General features: G+C 40.9%; 1 protein-coding gene across 8 annotated transcripts in view; it reads left to right on the top strand.

Moving 5' to 3' along the window:
- CDK14 (cyclin dependent kinase 14) overlaps positions 1-26,911 on the top strand; it is a 633,016-nt gene extending 606,105 nt beyond the window's left edge. For 6 of the 8 annotated variants that reach the window (XM_040471565.1, XM_040471562.1, XM_040471558.1 and 3 more), the window contains one exon: positions 13,660-17,051. The gene's annotated coding sequence lies outside the window, so the exon portion shown is untranslated. Of the gene's footprint in view, positions 1-1,730; positions 2,602-13,659; positions 17,052-26,709 lie in introns of those variants that run through there. The other 2 variants (XM_040471560.1, XM_040471561.1) reach the window with 2 other exon arrangements.
- The last annotated feature ends 211 nt before the right edge of the window (positions 26,912-27,122 follow it).

Raw genomic sequence — 27,122 nt, 5'->3', positions numbered from 1 at the left:
ATTTTCTGTTACATAGCAATGTGACATTTCCTGTGTAATCTTGTTAAAAACTCATAAAATGATGCAGTTAAGTTTTTTTGCATTTTATTGTAAGGTTTATCTTAAAAACATAAATATATATAAGGGTGTAATTAATTACATGTACATTTAGAGGTGAAGTGTACTGATAAATAATAGGATGGATTAATGGATGGATAGAACCATAGGCAGATGAATAGATATATTACAAGGCAAATATGTCAAAATGTTTATTGCAGGATCTATATAGTGGATATGTGGATATTCACTGTATAATTCTTTTTTCTGTAGGTTTGAAAAAATATGTGATCATGATATTTAGAATGCATGCAACTGTGTTTGAAAATTTTAATAAAATTGTAATAAGTATATAATCATAATATTTAGAGTACACACAATTGTAAAAGGCACCACAGACAGAATAAGAGTGAAAAGGAGTGAATTTTGATTTTACAAAATTTTACAAAATCTGATTTTACAGATTTTATCTAAGTTGATTTTACAACTTAGATATTTATTAATTCAATTTGGAGGCAATTCTTAGGGGAACCTGGCTGGCTCAGTCAGTAGAGAATGTGACTCTCGATCTCAGGGTTGTGAGTTCAAGCCCCATGTTGGATGTGGAGCCTACTTCTAAAAATTAAATAAATAAATAATTTGGAGGCAATTCATTAGTACCTAGAAGTAAATGTACATATTTTCAAATTTCAAGTGAAAAGATTTTATATCAAGACGGATTACTGTGATATATGTGTAGTGCTTAGAAAGATAGCCCTCCAAACAGTGACTGTGATTGCATGCATACTTTTCTAACAGAAAGCTCTTGTTGCCATTAATTGTTTCCTAGTCTCTCTAAATATTTCTTTGCTTCATTTCACACCATTATTCCTAGTAATTTCTCTCTGCTTTATGCCTAAAATCAATACATTATTATTTTTCTTAAGAAAGTACTGAGAAAGACAAGATTTTACTTTACCATGTTAATCCAAGTATGAGTGGTTTTACATCCTGCTTGCACCAAGGTACTCAATAATTAATTATGAGAACTCTGGCCCTATGTAATTGATTATATAAACTCTAGCACTAAAACTCTGGAGGTCAGTAATTAGAAAACAAAAGAGCTTTTCCATTTTAGCATCTCAGGCCCTGCTCATTGTGCATGACATCTCATGCAGAGCCGCCAAATGGAAGAATTGCAAGAGACACATAACCAAAACAGCTTAGTGAAGCTAATGAGGGTGGGTGTGTTTTCCCCCACATTTTTATATTTCTTACAATGTACATCTATTTAATTATTACGTTGAAAATGGAACTGGAATGATTTTACCCCCTGAAAGCAACAAAGTCACTAGATCAGTGTTTGTTTTTGTTTTTGTTTTGTTTTTTCCAAATGGCCCCAGTGTTCAAAGTCAGAACTTCTGAAAGGACTTAACAGAGCATCATGAGACGTGATAGGTGCTTAGGTACAATTTTAATGCCAGCAGACTGGAAAACAAACAGACAAGGCATGACTCTGTTCTTTAGCATCTGTGTGAAGAGGAAATAAGATCTTTCTGGATGTGCTCTGCTCACAGGTGTGGAAGGGAGGATGTCACATTCCTGACTTAACCACTGTGTGTGGGATTCTGGTTTAGGACAAGGTGAAAAAGTGCTGCATTGCCTCCCACAGTAAGAGCTCGATTCCCCTAATTCCATTGGTGCTTTTGTTTCAGTCCACCACAAGTGGCCACTAAAAAAGCATGAAGCATCCCCTAATCCCATGAGCCTGTGTGTGCCAGCTACTGTCCCTGCATTCTCCAGCTCTGTTACCATTGGAAGGGAGAGATTGACCCAGCCCTGCAAGTGCTGTTCTTTGCTCTGCCGCTAAACCACTGAGCTGTTGGCACTTTAATTGTTTTATACTAGGAGGAAACCAGTTGTGTTGATGTGAGTGTCTTATTCATCAGACATTACAGCCTTCACATTTTTAATGAGCTGAAACTCCTAGTCCACGATGTGCAACCACAGTGAATCAAGGAAAGAGCGTAGTGATGATGTTTTCTAATTTATTGCGGTTGCTCTTTAAAAGACATGACAGTATTTCAGAGCTCCAAATGCTGCAATTTGAAAGTCTGTCTGAGGTCATGGGCTAATCAAAAACAGTAAATCATGTTTGACTTACAAAGGACAGCAGAGCAGTGAAGCTAGGAGTTAGTGCACATTTGTTTTGCCTTTTCCTTTTAAATGCATATGCAAATATAAAGACACAAGTGAGCAAACTATTTAATGAGTACCTAAGGCATCTTTCTGGTGGGTGGTGATTGATATGGGGGTGGGGAAGGGGTGTCTTGTGCAGCAGAGTATCAAGCAGTATTTGCCCAGACGTGCAAATTTGAGATGTTTCATTTGAGAATGGCAGTCTTAGCCTCCTCCTCTGAGCCATCCTGCTCAGGCATGTGTGAATTTAAATAGATGAATTTATTGAAAGTACAACTGAGAATTATGGTAGAGAACAAGCTGATGGGTTTGAATTCAACAACCGCATTAGAGCAGAATTGGAGCTACCGTGGCTTCAGTAAAAAAAAAAAAAAAAAAAAAAAAAAAGAACTTACAGAGGAAGGTCTAAAACCCTCAAGGAGAGATGAAAAATCCCTTGGAGGCTGAGAGGAGGAAGGCCCAGATCCCACCCTCTTTTCAGCAGATCTTTTGCCACTCTCTGTATTTAGCATTTGTAACACTTTGTGACACACATTCTGAGACCAGAGCATCAGCATGTCTTAGTTTGTGTAGTAAAGTGCCGAGTTTGCTGGCTCTGTTTTTATAAAGTTGGAAGTAGCAACTTGTCAACCCTGTTGTTTCTGTGAGGGTGACCAATTCATTGTGATTTGCTCCAGTTTTAAAACTGAGAGACCTCCATCCTAGAAACCCTCCTCAGTCCTGGCAAACCACATCACAGTTGGTACCCCCTCATTCTTCGAAATGCTGTGGCTCCTCTAGTGAATGCAGGGGTATTTAAACCTGGAACATAACCTCCTGCTGCAGCTATGCCAGAGGACATTGAACCAGTGACTAAAGGAGTAGAATTTAAACACACACACAGAAAACTCCATTTTATAAAATCTGTTCTTATGGTTGTGGTCCTATTTTTTAAGGCACTTTCATTCAATGAGAGAATTAATGGAAATATACTTTGAGAGAAGATGCTACCTGAGCACAAAATGCTAGTATTTATTTCTCATGACATGTGTTCTGTAATTCTGTCTCTCAGAGCTCATCTTGGCTATTAGATATAGCAACTTATGGAGCGCCAGGCTGGCTCAGTCGATAGAGCATGCAACTCTTAATCTCGGAGCTGTGAGTTCAAGCCCCACATTGGGGGTGAAGATTACTTAAAAACAAAATCTTAAAAAAAAAAGATATAGTAACTAGTTATAGCAGTATAACCAGTACCAAAATACTTTAGTTATAATTTTGTGGAGATGCATATCAGATGACTTTACATGTAGATCATCTTAGTTTCCATGACTCAGCACTTAGTGATTTGTCCTTGGTCTTCATCAGGAAGTTGTTCATTGGCACTGTTCACATTGTGAGGCTGATACGTGGGCAGGGGTCGATGCCCGGTGAGCTGGCTGTCCAGCATCCGCATCCCCCCCCCGTCCTTGTTTGGACCCTTCTCAGGAAAAAAATGTTGCTATGATAGTGTCTACGATGTGTCGTTCTGTGACAATATCAGAATGTGCTCCACAAGAATAGATGTTTCGGCTAGAATATGATGTCCATTTTCCTACCTGTGTTCAGCAGAATACCTCAGTAAAAATTATATGACTTATGGAAAAAAAACAGAGTAAGAATTTTTTTTCAATTTGGTAACCATAATGTCTCAGTCTATTAAGGCTGCTATAACAGAATACCACAGAATGGAGGCTTTATAAACAACAGAAATTTATTTCCCACCATTCAGGAGGCTGGAAGTCCATGGCACCTGCAGATTCATGTCTGGACCCTCTTTCACTTCTTTCCTGTGTCTTCACATGATGAAGGGGTGAGAGAGCTCTCTAGGGTCTCTTTAATAAGGGCACTAATCCCATTCATGTGAGTTCCACCCTCATGATCTAATCACCTCCCAAAGATTCCATCTGGAAATACCATCACACTGGGGATTAGGTTTCAACATAGGAATTTGGGGAGCATACAAACATTCAGTCTAAAGCACATAGGACTCACAAAAGCAGTAAAAACACTAATAAAAATACTAGCATAGCTTACAGGTGAAAGAAGATTGATGGAAGGGTTAAAGGTATAGAATTTTGGATGGCAGAGCAAAATGTGCTAATATCAAGAAGATATGTGCAATAAACAGTGAATTCCAAGCCAGAGCATGTGGCCAAGCCAAGCCAAGCGGAAGCATGTGGGTAAGTGGATGGTAGGTACGGTACCATGCACCTCTTCAACTCACGTGCAACTGTTTTTATGTCTCTGGCATGTGGCTGCCGTGACTTGGTGACTCAAAACTTCAACAGTAAATCTACATCTCTCACATGAAACCATCTGAGTTCTGGTTTCTGCTGACATCGTTCTTTATCCATCCTTTGTAATCTAACTCCGACCACAGAAATTTATGTTTTAGCTTTGCAGATTTCTGCAATACAATGGTTCACTAGACAGAATGACATTGTAGGTGATCATATTATATTGAATTCAAAACCCTTAGCATGAAAACTTCTTCTTCTTCAACACTTTGGATAATAGTACTAGGCAGGTTTTCATTTGAAAGAAAAAATTCCACCCAAAATGAAGTCTCAGATCTCCTCTCAGATCTTTTAATGAAAGTCAGACATGAATCCTCGTGTTTCTCTGACTGCTAAATACTTAGAAGTAGTTTTATATTTGTGTGTGTTTGTTTTAAGTTGTAAAAAATTTGCACACTGCTTGTCTATATAGCTTTGTATTTGGTTTATTTAAATATAGTTTAGTAGGACTGTAATATATAAGGAAGGTGAAAGAGTCTGAATCCTGTTTAATTAACTTATCCCACTTGGCAGCCAGTCAGTTATAAAGGTATGCTGAGCAAATAAAGCTTCAAATGTGAAATCCTTGGGAAGAACAAGTCCCATTTGGTAAAGGGTCTTCTATTCTTAATTTTGTCATTAAAATTATTTCAATGAGCTATTTCAAACCTCACAGTTATGTATTTGTATATGTGGACACATGATTATATAGATACGATTTTATAAAAGATTTTGTAAAAGACGGTTTGTGTCTTGGATGCTCTTAGAAGATCCAGATCAGTACTTTCCTTGTCTCCCTGCACTTCTCTTGACCTTCATTGAGACAGGACATGCTCCCAGAATTGCCATCCACATGGGTCTAAAATATGACTAGTCTTTTACATTTACATAAATCTGATTTAATAAACAGTCACACCAGCATTCTTTTCAGTTACCACTAATTATACATCATACAATGCCTGGTTTTTAATGGGAATTTCAATAAATGTTCATTGATAGTGATGATTATTAAAATGATATGTTAAGTTTCCTTGTGTGAGAAATGCTCTGTTTGAAATGTGAGACTTATAGCTTTGCCTAAAATTTTTTAATTAAAATCTCCGCTTTGGCATGAAGCTTAAAATGTGCAAAGTCACTGCAATTAGTGCCTTGTGCATCCATATGGATGTTACTAAACGGCTTTCAACTTAAAGGATTTGAGCTATTTTGAATGATGGACCTTCTGTTAAGCTTAAAACAAAGCCTGTCTATCTCTGCATTCATTTTAATTAATATTCTCTTGCTGGTCTCAAAGATGTGTTCTCTTCTGGGGGGTGGAGGGATGGGGAAGAAACATGATTATCATAAGTCAGAAATAAGTTACAGAAGTAGGTTTGACTGATTTTCTACTTCCTTCAGGAAGCTCCCAAGGAGCTTCAGTGCAATGTCAGAGAACTGGAAAACACTGATTTCAAATTTTCTGCAAGAAAACTATATTTCTAGCCAAATCATGACATAATTAAAGTCACTCAAAACAACGAAGAAATTAAGCTGTCCCCAGATTTTCTGAAATCAGTATAAAGATTAAAACTTAACCATTTTGAGATAACATTTATATAGCATCTACAGTATAAAACTTGAGTATATGTGTTCTATATGTAAAAATGAATACATGTGCCATATATATTCATTCATATTGTATGTATATGTGTGTGTGTATATATATATGTGTGTGTATATATATATGTGTGTGTGTAAGTGCACATACTTACTTCAGAGAGATCCATGCTTGCCTATTGCTTAGGGTTTAGCAGGCTTATTTCTGGAGTTAATTTTCTATAAGTAGTGAATGCTGCTTGAAGATGAATTAAGTACAAAAGATTAATTTCATTGTTTTTCTTAGTATTTTAAGCAAAATTAAACTCAAGGTAGCACAGCCTGGTAGGTTTTTACTTTCCTGGATATTTTCCACATGAAATCTTTTTAATGTGGTACTTGAGGAGGGGGAGCTTTCTGGACTATGTTTTCCATAATATCAGAATAAATTCTATAGACAGTTATATGTGTTAGTTAAGGCCCTGCTTTTCTAACTATTTTCAGGCATCTCCCCTATAACCACTTTCCATTTACCTTCAGAAAGATATTCACTAAGGTGGCCACTATAATCCTTTGACTATCATTTGACAATTTAGGCCAGTTTTGAATGCTGGTATAAAAGTAGAAACTAAGGGGCAGGTGACTCAGTCAGATTAAGTGTCCAACTCTTAATTTTGGCTCAGGTCATGATCTCAGATTTCACGGGATCAAGCCCCACACGGGATCAAGCTTGAATCCCTCAAGCTCCATGCTTGGGATTCTCTCTCTGCATCCTCCCCTGCTTGCACACACACTCTCTCAAAATAAATAAATAAACTTAAAAAAGAAAAGTAGCTAGCTAAAATATCTTTATTGAGTTCTTAAGAATAAGTGTAAAAATTACAAAGCAGAATTGTAATTTACCAGAACATGTGGGTAAAATAATTTTTCTAACATGTGAATAGAAAGGCATAAAATTAGTAACTAGATTTGGCACAAAGCTAACCTAGTTTTTCCACATTGTCTGAATTTTTAATTTTTATTCCTTTTTTTTTAAAGCATGTAATTAATTACCTACCTATCTTTAAATAACTCCTGTACCAGTGGTTTGGTTTCTACATTTGAAAAGAAGATTGGAATTGGTTTTATTTCAGATAAACAGATAAAAGCTAAACTTGGTCAAATGACATATATTGTTTTTTCTTGAAGATAATTATTTCATAATTCTATACCATCTTTGCCATTGTGAGGCAGCTTTCCTTCTGTCAAATTTTAATAATTCTTCCCTCTCTGTTAGTATCTTAACAAAGAGTCTCTCAAACAGAAATGAGCGGATTACCCTACAGTTTCACATACGTCCTGGTGAATATCCTGTTCACAATTTAGGCGATGAAAGGAAAACCTACAGTTGTTTTAATTTGGAATCAAAATAATCGCTTCTCTCCAGTGAGGCTTAGAGGAGAAAAAAATGGGCCAGAGTCTTCCTGTAGAAAAAAAGAAGAATACTTCGCAGAGAGGTAATGCAGCAGGGGGGACAAAAAAAGACAATAAAACAAACACAAAACCTTAGAGTGGGTAAATAGGCTAGTGGAAGAAAGGCCATCTGATCACATAGAAGCACCCTGAGCTGGGGTCTTCAACTGTATGGTCCCGCCGGCATGTAAACTGCATGTGTGTGTGGAGGGGTGTGTGTGTATGTACACACAGAGATTTAATGGGGAGCACAGAGGGAATTAGAAAGAGCCTGGCCCGTTTTTAATTTGGGTCTGTTTGCTTGCATTTAGCACTTAAGGGCTTCTACATTCAGTTTGCTCAAAAGAGTGATGAAGCACTCCTTGCTTATGCCTCAAATCAGAAATGCATGAAGTGCAGCTGCAGAGATAATACATTTTCCCCAAAGGCTTTGGCTGAGCAAATTAGGTGTCAATGGGGTGCCTGCGCAGGCAGTACTCTCTCTAATTAGTCTCTTGAGCCTAGTTGGTGGCGGGTATGAGATGATCTAATCAATTGGTCTGTGTCTGATGGTTCGTGTAAAAATCCTACCAGGCAGACTCTCTCCCACAGGTCACCCACCTGCACAGCGGGACTGCTCATTTTCATTTTTCATCTCCTCCATCACATGATGCTGACAGTTGGTTTTAAGAAAATTGAATCCAAAAAATATCTAGTTCATAGGGCACATGGGTCAGAACAAAGTTGCATTATGGGTACCAGCGATCCAATTAATTAATATTTATAGCTGAGAAGCTCTATGTAGATATTTCTGAATAGGGATTTTATCAATAAAATCCAATTTCTTGTTTAAAACATTCATTTCTAGAGAAAGAACATTGCAGAGGCAGAAAGCAAGGTAAAAATGGCACCCATTAATCTGATGATATATAGACTTATGTTGATGCGCACTTAGTTGAGCTTGTAAGTCATAGTCACTGTTCATTTGTGTTGCATATGTGGTCTATTTTAATAATCAATTAAATGTAAGGGAAGGATTTATGTTGCTATTATATTTTGCTTCTCTGTGAATGTCGTTTACCATCACTCCTTCCACCTACCTCTCCACATGTCAAATGTATGATTACATTTAGATCTTGAAGAATTCTTCTAGCAGTAAATTGATGCACCTTATATATAGTCCTTGAAAATTGAAATTGATGCTGATGCTGCCCAAGGAGGGAGAAAGGCTGTCCCATGCCGCTTATGAACAGTGTCAGGCAGGGTACTTGGCACAATTTGGTCTACAGAGTCATCTCACAGAGATGGAAAAGAGGCTAGCTCTCATTGGCACTGCCCTTCTTTTTTATTACTGGCTCTTTTCATTAAATGTCTGAGCCCAAACATAAGTAATGGACTTATCCATAATCACCATGTTCACCATTTATTATCCAATTACTATTATGCATTATCCTTTAATATCCAATTCTGCTTATGCCCTGGGTTAGGCACATGCTATTCTTCTAGAAATTACACTCGAAGAATCAGGACAAAGGCAAAGACAAACACCAGCAATGGCCAAAAAAAAAAGTTGCGTATCAACCAAACAGGATAGTAACATGCCCTGGCTCATGGTGACTACATAGTTTATTATTATGTCAGATCAGACATACTGAAAATCAGATCATTCAAACAGAATGTCATGAGGTTAAAAAAAAAAAGTTTGTCCCACAAGACCCACCTTTCTTGGCCAGTGGTGTATCTGCCGATGTCTGACTCTGTACCCAGCACTGTGCTCTTTCAGTAAGAGTACAGGCACAGCATTTGCCCTCAGTCAATGTGCCATGAGGGAACTCTACGCCTAAAAATATATTCCACTCCCAAATGTTCAGATTCTACCCTATCCTTTCCTATTCATTCAGCAGTGGTTTACTGAATATCTTAGCAGGGTATCTTGGCTCTACTGTAGGGACACAGAAGTTAACAAAACCAAGCTTAATCAGAAACATAATGATGCCACCTGCCTCCTTACTTGCTCCCTCACAGGAAATGTCCCCACCCTGGAGGGACTAAATTAAGTCACTCGTTTAGGAAGTCAGCCTGGGAACCAGGTCTGCATTCAGTTGATGAAAGTGGTAGAATGGAGGAAAGCCAGCCATTGGCAGCAGTTGGCCCTTGAACAACACGAGTTTGAACTACTCAAGTCTATTTCCTTGCTGATTCTTTTGATAAATGTAGAACACTACTGTAAATGTATTTTCTCTTCCTTACGGTTTTCCTGATAACATTTCCTCTTCTCTAGCTTACCATATTGTGGGAATACGGTACATAATGCATATACAAAATATGTGTTAATCAACTGTTCACGTTACCAGTATATCTTCCAATCAACAGTAGGCAGTTAGTAGTCACTTTTGGGGGGAGTCAAAAGTTCTACGCAGATTTTCAGCTGTGCATGGAGCCAGTGCCCCAATCCCTACATTGTTCAAGGGTCAACTATATATCATTTGTGTGTGGTTGTAGGAACTCCATGCCTAGGTAAGCTCATGTTAAGACAAACCCACCACTCTCCCATTTGTCCAAGGTGGGCAGGCTTCCTGGAAGAGATGAAATCTCTGTCGAAGCAACGTGGAAGACAAAGAGCATTTTTTTCATCTGCTTAATAAAAATGTCAAGTTTGGTAGCAGGGTTGGGTACCACCTGAAGATGCCTGTGGACAGGTGTGTTTGACTTGCTGCGGGGACAAGTGCTCTCTGTCTTTGATGTCATGGGCCTCAGGAAAGATGTCAGTGCACAAGTCAGAATGCATGATTATGTGGGAGCAACAGGTAGAACAAAAGATGGATTTACTTCATTTCCCTGGAAGAACAAGGTGGGATGGGACAAACGCAGTTGTTCTCATTTAGTTATTTTTGCTAGGGTGGTGACTTATTTAAGAAAAGGTTTGATCAGGGTGCCTGGGTGGCTCAGTCAGTTAACCGTCCAACTCTTGATTTCGGCTTGGGTTATGATCTCACAGTTTCTAAGATTGAGCCCCGTATTGAACTCAGTGCTGACAGCACGGAACCTCCTTGGGATTGTCTCTCTATCCTTTCTGTCTCTCTCTTCCTCCCCCTACTCACTCTCTCTCTCTCTCTCAAAATATATAAATAAACATTTAAAAAAGAGAGAGAGAGAGAGGTTTGGGGGGCCTGGGTGGCTCAGTCGGTTAAGCATCGGACTTGGGCTCAGGTCGTAGTCTCGCAGTTTGTGAGTTTGAGCCTTGTGTGGGGCTCTATGCTGACAGCTCAGAGCCTGGAGCCTGCTTCAGATTCTGTCTCCTTCTCTCTCTGCCCCTCCCCTGCTCATGCTCTATCTCTCAAAAATAAATATTTTTTTTTAAGAAAAGGTTTGATAAAGGCATATCTGGGCAACCTGGCAGGGGTCAGGGCTGGCCAAGTGAGCCACAAGCAGCAAGTATTTGAGAAAATACCTGAGGAGTTTTGACTTAGCGATAGCAAAGGGCCTATGTGTGATATCCATCCAAACAGGCTTCTCACTCCACCCCCAGGTCTCTCCCAGAAACTTAAGGTAAGGGCTTTTGTTTACATTTGTGTCAGTCACTGAGGATAGGGAACTCTTAAGAATGGAATGTCACCTCTATCTAATACCATAAACAAAGTTTAACTCAAAATGGATTGAAGATCTAAATGTAATAATTAAAACTATTAGAAGAAAGCAGAAGTATTCATAACCTTAGATTTGACATTGGATTTTTAGATATGACACCAAAACCACAAGCAACAAAAGAAAAAAATGGATAAATTGGACTTCATCCTAATTAAAATTTTTTGTGCATGAAAGAACACTATCAACACAGTAAAAAGATAATCCACAAAATGGGAGTAAATATTTGCAAATCAAGGGATTCACATCCAAAATATATAAAGAGTCCTACAACTCAACACAAAAAGACAACCTAATTTAAAAATGGGCAAAGGACCTGGAATATATTTTCTCCAAAGAAGAATCAAGCACATGAAAAGGTGCTCAACCTAACTCATCATTACGTAAATGCAAATCAGAACCATAATGAGGTACCAGTTCACCCCACTAAGATGTCTATAATCCAAAAAAAAAAAGGCAAAAACAGAAAATAACGAATATTGGCAAGGGTGTTGTAGAGAAATTGGAACCTTAGTGTATCACTTGTAGGAATAAAAAATGATGCAGCCACTGTGGAAAATAGTTTTCCAATTCTCAAAAAGTTAAATATAAAATTTCCATATGACACAGCCATTCCACCCCTGGGTATTTACCCAGAAGAATAGACAACAGGTGTTTAAATACTTGTCCGTGAATGTTCATAGCAGCACTATTCATAATAGCAAAAAGGCAAAAACAGTCCATATACACATCAGCTCATGAATGGATGAACAAAATGGAATATTATTGGCCATAAAAAAGAATGGAGTACTGATACATGCTCCAACATGGATGGATTGTGCTAAGTGGAAGAAGTCCAACACAACAGGTCACGTATTGTAGGATTCTGTTTGTATGAAATATCCAGAACAGGTGAATACAAAGACTGAAAGCAGGTTAACGGTTGCCAGGGGCTGGGGCAAGAGGAGAATGGGAGTGACTGCTTCAAGAATATGAGGACTGAGGGGCGCCTGGGTGGCGCAGTCGGTTAAGCGTCCGACTTCAGCCAGGTCACGATCTCGCGGTCCAGGAGTTCGAGCCCCGCGTCAGGCTCTGGGCTGATGGCTCAGAGCCTGGAGCCTGTTTCCGATTCTGTGTCTCCCTCTCTCTCCGCCCCTCCCCCGTTCCTGCTCTGTCTCTCTCTGTCCCAAAAATAAATAAACGTTGAAAAAAAAATTTTTTTAAAAAAAAGAATATGAGGACTGCTTTCAGGGTAGCAAAAATGTTTTGGAACTAGATAGAGGTGATGTTTGTGTAATATTGTGAGTGTCCAAAATGCCACTACATTATATGCTTTAAAATGGTTAATTTTATGTTCTATGAATTTCACCTCAATGAAAAAGAAAAGATGGAAGGTTACCCTTCCATACCAAGTGGAGGAAATGAGTAGCGAGTCAGGAGTGTGCTGTTCCTAACTGTGAGGCTGGAACTTTCTGCTCTCTTGGTCAGAGTAGCACCACACATCAGTGAAGTTCTTGGCACGACAGCCTGCATGCGTGTGCAGCAGGAGGACAGCTGTGCGGTGAGGTCTCAACAAAAGATCAAGGTTCCTTCTCTGCTTGGGAGGATGACCATGTGGCACTATAGAAGGGGACAAACAGGCCTGACCAGGCCTCGGTGACCTTGAGCTTCTAAATGGAGATGATGAGTTGGTTCTGGAATTCAGTGGAGCTGGAATCCCTGGGCTGTGTGACATGATCCTGAGAGTGTTCCTTTTCATCCTTCCTGGCAAGACATTTCTTTCCCATCCTAGGGCTCCATGACAATGTTTAAGGACCAAAGAGAAATGTGAAGAGGAACAGAGGGAACATTCCTTCTTTCTTCTTGAACTGTTCACACGGAAGTAGTTACCGAGCTTAAGCAGGCACCATTGGAAACACACAGTCATAGGCAGGATGTTGGGAAGAGACTGGCAATTCAGGTCATACTGGCCAATTTTCATTCTGCTGAAAGTAGGTCTGATAATAGGCAACCAAGGAATTATATACAGCTGGATTTTTTTAAAGCATGTATGTGATCCATTTTTCTATTTCATGTTCATAAAAATGAACATGAGGATATGTCCTTTTAATGGTCTGTATGATACTACAGGCACTTAATTAAGACCAGTATCACTACTAATGATTTGGGGAAGGAAATTTGCTGAATTTCCTTTTCTCTAAATAATCCAAGAAGAAGTTAGACCATTTACATTCATGGAGTTAAGTTATTTTAAGGGAAAAAGTGTAGTCAGAACATTTGTTTATCATATTATAAGAGCTGTTTTGGTGAAAGAGAGTACTCTGCCTCCGAAATGTGTGCTCAGGGTGGCTGTGGAGAAAACGGATAGGCTCACTTTGGCCTGGCCAATTTTGATGTCTCATGTAATTTAGAAAAAATGAATGATGTAAGTTTTGTTTGTTTTTTTTTGTTTTTTTTTTTGTTTTTTTTGTTTTGTTTTGTTTTTTTTACATATAGCAATTTTCTCTTTTCCTCCTTCCAGGATTAAGTTGTCATCATTCTGGGAAGAAAAAAAAAACATTAATGAAGTGGCCAATAATACGAAGGGAATCACGGATCACTTTCCTTCCCCTCCCTGTGGTGGATTTCACTTACAAGAAAATTGAAGCTGGCAAGACCCTGTTTTCTCTGCAATTTATTTAAAACCTTGCACGCATTTGGATACCTTGTGATTTCCAAGAACTATGTGAAGATTAAGCTTTGCTTACTGATACATGGCATGTATTCTTTTCAGTCTTTTGTGTTTGATTTTGTTTGATTTCCCTCTGCAGCGCAGCGTCTCTGTAAAGGTTTTTATGCTTTCACCAGCCATGTCTTAAATACATTAAGACAACACATTTGGTGTTCACACTTCTTCAGTAATGTCTGTACTTGAAAGCCACATAGTGGCATAAAACAATGTGTGTTTTCTTTGAGAGCAGTACACATTTTGCAACCACTAGGAAGGAAATTTTTAGCTACAGCAAACCCATGTTCTCAGACCGACTTGACAACTTGGTCCCTGGCTGTGGGGCCCCACTTGTTGCTTACCTTTTGAGGACATTTGCAAATGTGGTTTTCTCTTGGAAATAACTGCACGTGTATATAGGATATCGGAATCTGCTTAGCATTTTAAGCCACATAGCATGACTGTTTTCCAAGTAGGTTGGAAGTAAAGAAACTAATATCAAGCATTCAGAACAAAGACAGGGATAAATTGCTTACTTTTCAACCTCTGGAAATGGAGGTAACCTTTTACATGTTTTCTGGGTCTTGTCAACATCTTATATTTTCCATCCACTCTGTTATACTTCAGGAGTGTTTTCTAAATGGAGGAGAAAAGAGTGAGGAACAGAATGCTTAAAACCTGGGTGCAAATGAATTGTCTCTGCTAGATGAGCCCTGAAAGCCATATTGGCTAGTTAACAGTTAAAAAAGCAAATTACAAAGTTATCCAGAGTTAAAAATTTGCTCACTTACACCAAAGCACCTTTAAATTACATTTTGTAAAACATTCCAAGCTGATTGGAAGACACCATTGGGGACCTTAACTTTAAACAGTCTCCTGGAAAAACTGTTTGAACACAGGTTGCAGAACCCATGTGGGAGTCTTGCTTTCAAGATGGCAAGGGAAAAAGAAAGGGCCAGCTTCCCTTGTTAAGATGATGAGGGACCTTGAAGGATGAAGGCACGTATGTGACAAGGAGGGAAAAGTGGACTGGGCACACGTTGTGCTTTGATGCGGAGGGAGACCTGCCTGATGTAGGCCTTCTCCCAGTGGGGCCGGCCTCACTGCATAACCCCAAATAATACTGAGGCCAAGTGGGCAGTTAGGACACTTCATATAAAGCATGAGACCTAGCCCCTCAGAACACCAATTCCTATGGAAATACTTCCATGTATGTCGTTCTACATTTTCCTATTGGTCAGAAAGGAGGAGAGACTGAGAACTTGAAATGTGTCGCACTTTTTTAGGATCGAGACTAGGAGTTATGAACCAGTCTGACAAAGGCATCTTCTAAGAGTCATGTGAGGGGAAAGGTTCTCGACAGTCAAAGCCAGCATTCCTACGAAATTGGACCCAGAACTTCTAAGTGTTAAAAGGGTACCTTCCCTGGAGTGGGACGCAACATGCCAAGGTCACAATCCAGCCTATTCAGAAGTGGCATTCATTGAAAACTTATAGGTGCAAAGCAAGGAATTGTTTGCTAATTAATTTTAAAGAGAGCAAAAGTTACCCAAGACTAGAATGTTTACTAGTTGCTACCTGGAACTCTTTCCCATTGTTCTTTCGGACATTCCAACCCATTGGAAGTCTTTGGCTATATTTTAACATATGCTGAAATTAGGATTCCTTAAGATAAATACGGGGAGAAAATTTTACATGCAATCAAGAATGGCCTTGTCTGTGGTTTGTTTTGAATTATTTATTTGGGGGAGAGGCATAACTTTTGTATTTTACTAACTTTAAATCAAGAGCAGCTGATGATTAAATCTTGCTATTTAATAAGCTTTCTAATTTGAACATTTGAAAATATTTAATATTAAAAAAGACTTCAATTAGGAATGTTAGCATCATTCAGAGATATATAAGCAGCTTCTCTCTGGAATTGAAGCATAATACTCAGTATTGGGGGGATATCTGTTTTTTACAGAGATGTATGTCTCAGAAGGTCTCATTTAGGAGGTTTGTAGTTCCCCGTCCTTGTTATCAGTACAGGAAATCCAAAGTTTGCTTTGTCTCTCTCCCCTTTCCTCTCCTATTGGCAATCCGTCCTCCCTCCTCCTCTCCCCTGCCTTCTCCCACTGAGGGCAGCCATGAAAATCATTACAGAACATGTTCATTAGCAGATTTATTATTCTATTGAGAAAGCAATGGGATGTTTTGTGAGATTATTTTTATATGAAGGATTAGCTTGAATTCGTACAGCTGGAATAGTAGGAACACATTAGCATGGTGATGGTATGAATGCAACATCAATGCACACATAGTATCTGAAAGAAAAATTGGGACTTCATTTCCTTAAAGGAACAGTTTGGTTGACTTAAAAATGCAAGATACATAGGACATGCAAAAATGTTTTGCAGTGCTCAAAGAAAAAACAAGGGGCATAAGACAGGGGTGGCTGTCCATCCACTGATATAAGGGTGAGAAGCTATTTCTACCTCCCAAGAGTGATAAGAAAAGTTTCCAGGGTAGCCTCCAGGTTTGCAGAGAGAGCAAAGCCTCTTGGTATCCTCTCCTCAGTGTGTACATGACAGCCAGTGTAATTAATACCCTAGCTTATGTGTCTATTTGAGAGACTCATCTGTGAATAATACTGGTTTTGTAATCTTTGTTACATAAGAGGAGGTTTAGGCTGTACATACTGGGGTAGATTATTTCCTACCCCCCCCCCCCATCCATAGGAATATGCTGCATAATTGCACATAACTTTTATCTCTCTTACTGGCTTATAGGCAGAGGAAACCATATATGTTACTGCCTTGCAAATTTCTCATACACCAAAAACAACCAAAAAATGTCTCAAGTAAAATAACCAATCTCCTATTTTCATTCCCTTCCCACAGCAGCATATTTTAGAGGCACATACAAAATTGACATTCTCTAGTTGGAAGTGGACTTTTTTAATTTTTCTTTTATCTTTTTTTTTTTTTGTATGATACACTGAGATGTGTACTTTCTAGCAGGAGGTCAGTACCTAAGAAATGTGTTAGCATCATTCAGAAAACTATTATACTCCAAAATGAAACATAGTAAGGAGAATGGAATAATCTTGCATATTTGTTACCAAGTGTAATTTGTCTGTATTATGAAAGATGTAATGGTTTGTCAGCTGTCACTGTTGTTTTCTTGTAACATGATATGGAATAAAGTATAGCAGAATCTCTGTACATTTTCTTGCTACATGTTCTTGGTGGGTGCCAAATAACACCACAGTACTGTGTCAAAGAAACATTGTCTTAAAAACTCCTAGACACAGTCATTCTGAGAATGAAATGAGAGAAGAAACCCATAAGGCTCTTGGATGTGGGAAGGAGTGAGTTACCTGGAATGTTCTAGGAGTGTGTTAAACCCTACCCGCCCCCCACCTGCTTTTTTTTTTAAGATTTTTATTTTTTAAGTAATTTTTACACCCAATGTGGGGCTCACACCTGCAACCCTGAGGTCAAGAGTTGCATGCCCCACCCACTGAGCCAGCCAGGCACCCCAAACCCTCCCTTTTTTTGACATGCTATGTCAAACTTGGGTAAAAGGGTGGAGGCTATGTAAAATAAGTCTGTGAGTTCCATGATCTTTGCAATTCCACAGCTCCTGAATGACATCCACCACACGTGTTGTGTATCTGGTTTTGCTTAATGACCATCCTATTTATCTTTGATTGCTTCTTTCTCAATTATTTTGTACATATTCTAAGATGAGGTGAGTAGGCTACCCTCCTCTGAATACAAATCAAAGCCATAACATGCCCACATTCTACCAAAACATCTTTCCCTGGGCTGAGCACACTTCCCTGAACACCATCCAGTGGGTGCCTGCACCTGAATGGGCAGGGCTTTAGGGCCTCCACTTTGATTGACAATGCCACCTCAGGAAGCCAGTCACATTGCTGTCATCACCTCCTCCTCCTTGTCGGATCTGTCAGCTTCAAAACCACAGACAAACCCCTAATGGTTTCATAAACTGCTAACAGTGTTTGTGCCAGGTACGGTCATCAATTTATAGATATGGTATTTGGTGATTTTAAAATGTTTACCCTTCAAGACAAAAACCGAGGTTCAAGTTTTATGTTAGGATGCCTCAGGGCCCCTGGCTTTCTCCCGGGAAGAAACCCTCACTCAGCAGCAGCAGCCGCTTCAGGTTTTCCTTCTCTTGTTCCTCTCCTACCACTTCTGTGATTTCAGTTTGTAAGCCCTTCACAAGCTTAACATTCTCACAAAACCAAAAGTAAGTGTCCTCAGCTGATGCATGTTCCATTCCAGAAAAGCTCATGGGGCCACCACATCTTCAGCACCCCCCCTGCCCCTGCTGTTTCCCCTGAAGCAGCAAGTCACTGATGCCAAGGACATGTGCATTTGCACATGGTCCTGGCACCACCAGTGGATTCTGAGACAAGAGATTGTGAAAAGGCAGACTTCGTGGTAGCCAAGGCAGAGATAATAGGTGAATTTCTCCCTTAAATGGGAGCCATATAAATCAGCCTGGAAGCTGATTAGAATTACAGAAGCGTCAAAAGAATAACTTGTTTCTGGAAGTTGTTTCAAGGCAGTAAAATGTATGCCACCGTCCTGCTTCCAACAGTGACGGGAGCACACATGCCCACTGTTGAGGTCATTGCCACAAGCCTCAGCAGTGGGCTCACATTTTAGAGCTTCACCATGTGATTTAGTCCTATGAGCTCTTAATAAAAGAAAGAAGGCGGAAGAGGGCTAGTATCTACAAGAGGCCAAAGGAATGGCTTTGAGAAATATTTTTAACTTTTTAAATGTGGCAGTCGAGATGACAGTCTTCTCTCAGCTCCATAATTGCCCAACGTTCTCTTCTTTTTCTGCAGAGCTATTCTAGCCCTGCCAGGTTGGAGGATGTGATGTGTGCTGGCTGAGGCAAGCAGTTAGAGTCAGGAAGGCGGCACTCCTAGAGTTGCCGTTGGCCCCCAGAGTAAAGAGAAACCAGAGGGGAAGGTGTTGGAGCAACCCCTTGCCACTAGGTTAACACGTACAGTTGCTGAATAATGGTGGGCATTGTAAATCTCCGCAATGAGAACCCCACAGCGGCCCAGCAGCCTGCTGCTACCAGTGGGTGGTGGCGTTATGGGCATTAGCTTTGAGAAGCTTATACAGCAGAGGGGGCTAGGATAAAGGACACAAATCAGGGGAAAACTGACAAGATTAAAAAAAAATCCAAGGCCTCGTATTTACTGTTCATCCCCCATGCTCTCGGTGTACTATATTGTCTGCGTCGAGTCCTGCTGAGAGAGAGCCAGGCACAATAATAGCTCGGAGCAGCCTTGCAGCCCCAGAGCCAGCCTCTGCCAATGGTTCTGAGTGTGCTGGTGGAGAATGGGATTCTGATAGAGTTGTCTTTTTTCTCCTTCCCTGCGAGACCACCAATAATTATGGAGGGCATGCTGCAAAGATGGGGTAAAGGTTCCCTACTGGAGTGTATCCTGAGAAGTGACCCAGCAGGGGCCCCTGCAAAGGTGTGTGCCACCGCAGTCCAAGGTGGGCCTGCCTGACAGAGGCACACAGTCCTGGGCTAACCCAGGGATGTGTGTTTGAGCTACAGCCTAAGGATTTCGAGAAGTAGAAATGAAACTTAACTTTATATGTCATAGCACAGTGCGAAACAATGACCCTTCTCCCTCGCCCCACCTTCAGCCTAATCAGGTAACTGGGGAACTTGTGTCCTCAAAGAAAGGCTGTAGTCTGCTCGGGTCCTTGGGGAAAGCAGGCACAATTCTCGCAACCTTATTCTGCCTTACATTTGGGGAACTCAGATCCTCACGCACCCATTCTCTGAGCCCAGTGGCTCACAGCCCTGGCTCTCATTAGAATCATGGGGATGTCTCAAAAACACCTGAACCCCAGACCAATTGATCCTAAAAATATTGAGAGCGGGGCCCTGGCATAGGTCTGTCTGTTTGGGAAACCCAACAGGTGACTCTGTTGAGCAGAGCCACGTAAGGACGGCTGCACTCTTCTTTCCTCCTGTCTGTGGCTACTCTAAGGGTAGAGTAGGCAAACATTTACTCCAAGAACCACACAGTAAATATATGCAGCTTTCCAGGCCCTACAGTCTCTGTCACAACTTCTTGGTCTGCTGTCATAGCATGAAAGCAGCCGTGCACAATACACACACACATGAATGAGTTTGGCTGTGTGCCAAACAATTCATGGGCACTGAAGTTTGAATTGCATATGATTTTCACAAATCACGAAACATTTTTCTTTTGATTTTTAAACACTATTTGTAAATGCAAAACCCATTTTTAGCTCACAGCGTCTATAAAAACATACAGCGGGCAAGAATTTGCCTGGGGTCTCTAGCTTGCTTACCTTGACTTAAAATATAGCCGTGGGGGGAAAAATGTGTATATATATATATAGACGTGGTAACAGGGAGGTAACAGGAAACCCATTCCTGGCATTTGCTGGGCCCAGGATAGAGTCAAAATGGAGGCCCACATACCTTATCTCTAAGTCTTTAAAAATATAAATCCAACTAACAAATTGTCAAATATATTATATTCTCTTACCCTGACAAATATGTGTTCATACTAACCTAGAAAGTCAGGGTTGCACTTAGAATTCCTTGAAGTTCTTCACCAAACCGTGTCAGCATGAGGACAACCTGGCCTAAGCCTTCTCTGTGCTTTACACTTCCCACTCCTATCTCTCTAGGAGTGTGTATCCAGAGGGAGGGGCTACACATGCACGTGTATGGACACCCCCTAGCCAGCCCCACATCCGTACTCTGCCCTACCTTGGCAAGCAGTTCTTCCTTGGCCAGGCCTTGGGGATCAGGTGCTAATCCTCAGGGAAGGAGGTTTGGGAGAAGACCTCCATATACGGAGAGAATTCCAGAGTCCCAGACGTCTGGAGTGCATGGAGTAGGAGTGGGGGGAGGTAAGTTCCTGTTGGGCATTGTACCGTGGAGTCCTCATTCTCGGGTGGGGGGTGGGAGTGCTATGCCTGCAGAACATCAGAGCCAGACCCTTTAAAGATGGGAACCAGAACAGGGGGGAAAAAAAAAAAAAGAACAGAAGCCCCTCTTGCCTGCGTTTAAGGGTAATGTTGATGGTGATAAGAGCCTGAGAATTAGTTCCAGGGTTTTCAAGTCTTTTGTGCATTTATTTCATTGACCCACTCTACTCCAAACCCATAGAAGTGGGCCTCATAATGTGAAGCAGAACCATTGTGACAAAAGGGCAGAAACTTGTTTTAGCCTATCTCTTGGAATTAAAGGATCTGGCCTCCTGTCAGTCATGTACTGGAAACAGCTGGTACCAGTTCACAAAAACCGACTGTTTTATATGTAGGAATTTTTTGAGTCAGTACTTAAATCACTGATAACCTGAAATCAGATGGGAGTATATACACTACAGAAATGGGCAAACTCTACAAATCAGGTCTTTTTTTTTTTTTATCTTTTCCCCTTTCTCTGCAGGCTCACTTCCCACCTCTCCACGCACACATCCTCCATCTGTACCGTGCTCACCTTCCCAGTGATCCCTGGACGTTCCAGACCTTCTCATGGCCCTGTTCTTCTGCACACACTGTTCCCTCTGATGAGAATGCCTTTTCCTGTTTTTCTAGCAGCCAAATTCCTATTAATCCTTTTAAGACCCTGTTCAAAAAGTCTCTTGAAAAACATTCCAGTACTCCTCTCGAAACAATTCCCCCTTCTTCCAAGTCCCCACATCACATTGAAAATAGTAACAATACAAGTCTTTTTTCAATCTCTTTGCCTTCAAGACTGACAATGGTGACCAAGGCCCAGTGCTTAACAATTTTTTTTAATAAATCAGTTTTTAAAGGATAATACAGATAAAAAAACAAGAGTGGAATGGAATATTGTTTACCTTCCTAAGAAAGTTTTTAGAATCCTCCCAACCACATGAACATACTGCGTGTATACTATGTGTGACTCTACACGAACCTGGCTCTGTGGAAGAAACAGAAGCCAAAGAGGAAAGATTTCAGGTTGTCTTCAGGAGCTCACAGAGGCAGGGGTTCCTACACCTGGAGAACTTTCTAAACATTCCTACTGAATCATAGTCTCCGAGGTGACAGTCTAGGTGTATGTACTTTTTAAATCTCCTCAGGGGCACCTGGGTGGCTCAGTTGGTAGAGCATCTGAGTCTTGATTTTGGCTCAGGTTGTGATCCTAGGGTGGTGGGCTCTGTGCTCACTGAGCATGGAGATTGCTTGGATTCTCTCTCTTCCTCTGCCTTTCTCCCTACTTGTGCTCTTTCTCTCCTCTCTCTAAAATTAAAAAAAAATTTTTTTAACTTGGGGTACCTGGGTGGCTCAGTCAGTTAAGCATCCAACTTCAGCTCAGGTCATGATCTTGCAGTTCATGAGTTCGAGCCCCACATCAGGCTCCACACTGTCAGCATGGAGCCCACTTCAGATCCTCTCTCTCCTCTCTCTGCCCCTCCCACGCTCACATGCTCTCTCTCTCTCTCTCTCTCTCTCTCTCTCTCTCTGAAAATTAAATAAATACTTTTAAAAATTAAAAAAAATTAAAAAGGCACCTGGATGGCTCAGTCAGTTAGGCATCCATCTCTTGATTTCCGCGTAGGTCATGATCTCACAATCATGAGATCCAGTCCCATGTTGGGCTCAGCACAGCATACAGAGCCTGCTTGGGATTCTCTTTTTCTCTCCCTCTCCCTGCCCTTCTCTTATCGTTCTCCCCCCACCCCATCTCTCTCTCCCTCAAATAAATAAACTGTAAAAGCAAATTAAAATCTCCTCAAGTGATTCCAATGTTCAGCCATGACAGTGAACCGCTCTGGAGGAAAGTTTAGGTGCATAACACTCTATCTGGTCTGTTTGTCTCTGATTTCTCCTCCGCCCTCTCCACCTAAAGATTCTATTCAAATTGCAAATCATTTGAAAGACACTCAATTTGAGGGGAGCCTATTGGCAAGTTATTTCCTATATCTTCACAAAGCTAAAACTGAAATTCCCATGTCTTTCCCATGTTTTGTAAAGTAGTGAGAGCATACTGAATCCATGTACCTCTCACATGGACACCAGAGTTGCAACATGTGTTCTGATCTGCTTGTCTTACTGACAGCAGTTCAGTTTTTACCAACATTAAAAACCAAACATGGTACTCTGTAAATGTCATTTAAGGATCCCCATTACTGTTCATCCCATGTCACTTCATGACCAAATTTATTTATAAGTTTATTATCAGAATCATGCTATTTTTGTTAATCCCATTCTGTGAGCCAGTAAACAGACCCCAAGAGTACAGGTGCATCTTGACTAAAATGTTTCTGCCTTTGCATGGAAGTCATTAGCTGGTGACTGAGGTCCTGTCATTAGTGGCTCGGTTGGGTACAGGGTTCAGCTGGAAAACCTGGAGGAAAGCCTTGTTCCATACTGAGAAGTAGACAGGCAGCTGTTTGCACATGGTGAAAATGGAACTTGGATGTGTGGTGCCCCACCTTCCCCGCAATGCAGAAAGAATGTGGGATGTGCTGAGAAGGGGCCTCCATGTGCTGTCTTGTTGATATCAGGGTGGCATTAAGGGGAACTCCCAGGGTAAACTAGACTAGAATACTCAAAGGAGATTAGCCAAGCCAGGGCACCAGATTCTTAAGGACTAACCTTGAAGCTTCATTATCAGATGAAGTTAAGGCATAGTATCAAATGGAAGTAGAAAACCAGAGAGTAGGAGAGAAAAAGTGAGGACCAAGTAATATGGACAAAGCCCAGAGATGCTGGCCAACACTTACTACTGAGTCTGCACAGACTCCTATGATAGAGTCTTACTGAAGAACTCCAGGGGTTCCCATTCAGAGAGAATGAAATGTGACTGGTACCCTCCTTGTTCCAGTTGTCTATTGCTTTATAGCAAATCGCCCTAAAATTCTGTGTCTTCAAATGACAGCCATTTATCATCTCTCACAATTTCTATGGCAGGAGCTCAGGAGCAGTTTGGCTGAGTGGTTCTGACTTGTGATTTCTCATGAGTCTGCAGTCAGATGGTGGCTTAGCTGGAATCATCTTTAAAGTCTCATCACTCACATATCTGATGCCAGAGCTAGGAGGTGAAACAGCTAGAACAGAGCATCACTAACTTAATGTGGTTTCTCCACAAGGTCTCTTAAGCATGGGGCTCAGGTTAGCTGGACATTTTATATGGTGGCTCAGGGCTCCAAACAATATGCACCAAGAGAAGTAGGTGGAAGCCCCATTGCTTTTTGTGACCTAGTATTCTATTTGTTGAAGCAAGTCAGTAAGGCCAGCCTATATTTGCAGGGAGGAGAATTAGATTCCACCATCCAATGGAAAAAATGGCAAAAAATTGTGGACACATTTTAAAATTACAACAATCTGCCCTCTAGCCAAAAGTTATTTATATTGATCCCACATGTAAATACTCTCAACCCCTCCTGAGACCCCTAAATTTCTCATCCAGAAGGCGTCCATCCCAGATTCAAGGTCTGGTCACCCATCATCCAAATCACGTTCAGGTGCTGCTCTGTAGGTGCAGATCTTCAGTTACAACCTCCTGAATCCTGTTCTTGATCTGAACATCTGTGGACTAAAGTGAAAAGGTATTGCTCCCCCACCCAGCATACTTTGGTAAGAGGCATGGATTAACCACTATAGACATTCAGAAGTCTGTGTCAATCAGGTAATCAGGCTATAGCAATTCTGAAGTCCAGCGAGGGAGAAAGAATGTATGCGGGCACTCAGGAGAGGCAGAGAGAGAGAGAGGGAGAGAAAGAATCCCAAGCAAGGCCCCTTGCTGTCAGCTCAGAGCCTGACACAGACTCCATCTCATGAACCTCGAGATCATGATCTGAGCCAAAATCAAGATTCAGACCTTGAGCCACCCAGGTGCCCCAACCAAGTTCCTTGATTACAGCTGAGTGTTGTTCCTCCCTCTGAATTATTCTTGATGTTCTAGAAAATGTACCCCATCTTTATAGCTGAGCAGTTTTCTCAGCCTGCTTCTTTCCCAGAGAATTTTAGGAACCCAAAAGCCTCTTTTCATTGTATACTACCTCTTGTCCCTTTTAGCCTGAGCTGGCAATGTTTTCATTAGCACAAGTCTTTTTAAAACGTTTTTTCCCCCTTGGGGCACCTGGGTGGCTCATCTGGCTGAGCCGCCCACCTGGCCTCAGGTCGTGGTCTCCCAGCTCAGGAGTTCGAACCCTGCATCGGGCTCTGTGCTGACAGCTCAGAGCCTGGAGCCTACTTCAGATTCTGTGTCTCCCTCTCTGCCCCTAACCCACTCTCATTCTGTCTCTGTCTCTCTCTCTCTAAAAAAAAAAAAAAAAAGTTTCCCCTCAACCTTGTTCAGATTCACTTCATTAGACAAAAAAACACATCTACAAATCTCACTGAGATAAGCTTTTTTCTACCTTACACTCCCTCTAAGGCTACCGTGGAACTGTGCCCTTAAGATTTTTAGAAACATTTCTGTTAATGGAGACATCTAAAAGGCATGCCCTTTTAGAGGGACTTTTGGCTATTTGAAAGAATAGTACTGCTTTCAATCTGTGTGAGGTCTAAACAAAGGCTTCTAAAGTCACAGTGCTACCTTCATTGTTAGGTTGTAATTACATATTTTAATTTTAGCCTCATCTGCCATCTGGAGAGGATGGAAGTGAGAAATAGTTTTATTTTTTGAACTCCTACAGTCTTGGCTCTTTTATTTAACATTGTTTTTGTTTTTTAGTGTTTTGCTTTTTTTTGTTTTGTTTTGTTTTGTTTTGTACTTCATCTCTCTCCTCTCATAGAAGGATCAGGAGGCACCTTCAATACTGTGTCTGGAAACCTTACTGGGTCATGAATCCATTAGGTACATTTTCTATTTTCCATGTTATCACTGGTGTAAACTGCCTACACCTGAGGACCAGAGTCTTCTCTCCTCCAGCTGCCAATACTTTCCTCACTTTCCCTCAGTCCTTCACCCACAGCCTCTCCATAGCTCCTCTAATCTCCACCCTCCAGCCCCCACCCAGGTCCCAAACCAGGGCCACATGTTTTAACTTCCACTGCGGCAATGCTTTGCTTCTAAGTACCAAGACATTTCCACTAATCTATTGTTGTGAAACAAATCACCTTCAGAATTAATCACCTAAAAATAGCATTCACCTGTTTTCTCTTTCATCGTTTCTGTGGATCCAGCATTCTGGGTCTGACTGGATGGTTCTGACTCAAGATTTCAGATATTACTGGATTTGGGGCCAATTCAAAGGCTGCTTTGCTCACATATCTGGCCCACGGACTGGGAATACTTGCATGGCTGGGACTGAGCTTACTGGGTCTCTATGGTCCGTCTCTGCAATTTCTCTGGCATGGTGGTATCCATGCTCCAAGTCTCTTGGAGAGACAGCCAGGCAGACGCTGTATCACTTTTGAGGAATGACCTTAAAAGCCACATAGAATCACTCCTGCTACCTACTCTTAATTAGAAGGCCAGCCCAATATTTAAAGAAAGGAGAATTAGATGTCATCTCTTTAGGAGAGATGTTTCAAATCATTTCCAGACTTGTGTTAAAACCACCACACCTCTGGGGTTAAACAACATACAGGCACTGTCTTAGTGTGTATTTGCTTGCTGATCAGGATGAGTTTGGTAGACTGGGAGAAAATCCAAGACTGTGATTTTCCTAGAATTCTGGGCGTTAGGTCTCTGTTTTTAAAATTATCTGCAGCTGAATGCTGTCCCCCATCAGCACTTGGGAAACCTTGGCCCTACCCTATTGCTTTTGAATCTGGAGGTGATAACTGCCTGGAGCCCCACTTGCCTCACAGGAAACCATGTGTTATACAGAGTTTTGTTGTCATCCCTTTTTAGCTTCCTGCTTCCAAAAGCCAAGCAGCCACTGTCCCAGAGGAAAAAGAACCCTCCTCAAGTAGCCAACAAGCAGCACTCTCTCCATCTCTAGCCTCTAAGACTCGCTAATGCTTGGATTTGACTTAGCCTGAGTAAGTAGCTTTTTCATACTAATTTTTTAAAACCCTGTTGTGCCAAAGGATTAAATAAGCAATTGTCTAGCTTTAAATGCCTCATGGGGGACTAAAATAACACCTTTCAGGACAGAAAATCTAGTTTTTGAACCCACTTCATTTAAGGCAACAAAATCTCTTTTCTAAGGTTTTGGCTGTGTGGAATGTAAGTTTTGTAGCCCTAGCTAAGATAGTGTACAATCAATTTTCAAAGCAGAGAGAAATTCTAGCAGTGCAGAGATTTTTCTTTACAGGCTGACA

This window comes from Herpailurus yagouaroundi, unplaced genomic scaffold (assembly GCF_014898765.1).
Source record: "Herpailurus yagouaroundi ecotype Mexico unplaced genomic scaffold, PumYag 100, whole genome shotgun sequence".
Taxonomy (NCBI): domain Eukaryota; kingdom Metazoa; phylum Chordata; class Mammalia; order Carnivora; family Felidae; genus Herpailurus; species Herpailurus yagouaroundi.
The sequence above is the reverse complement of the archived record's forward strand: the minus strand, read 5'-3'. Positions and strand labels throughout refer to the sequence as shown.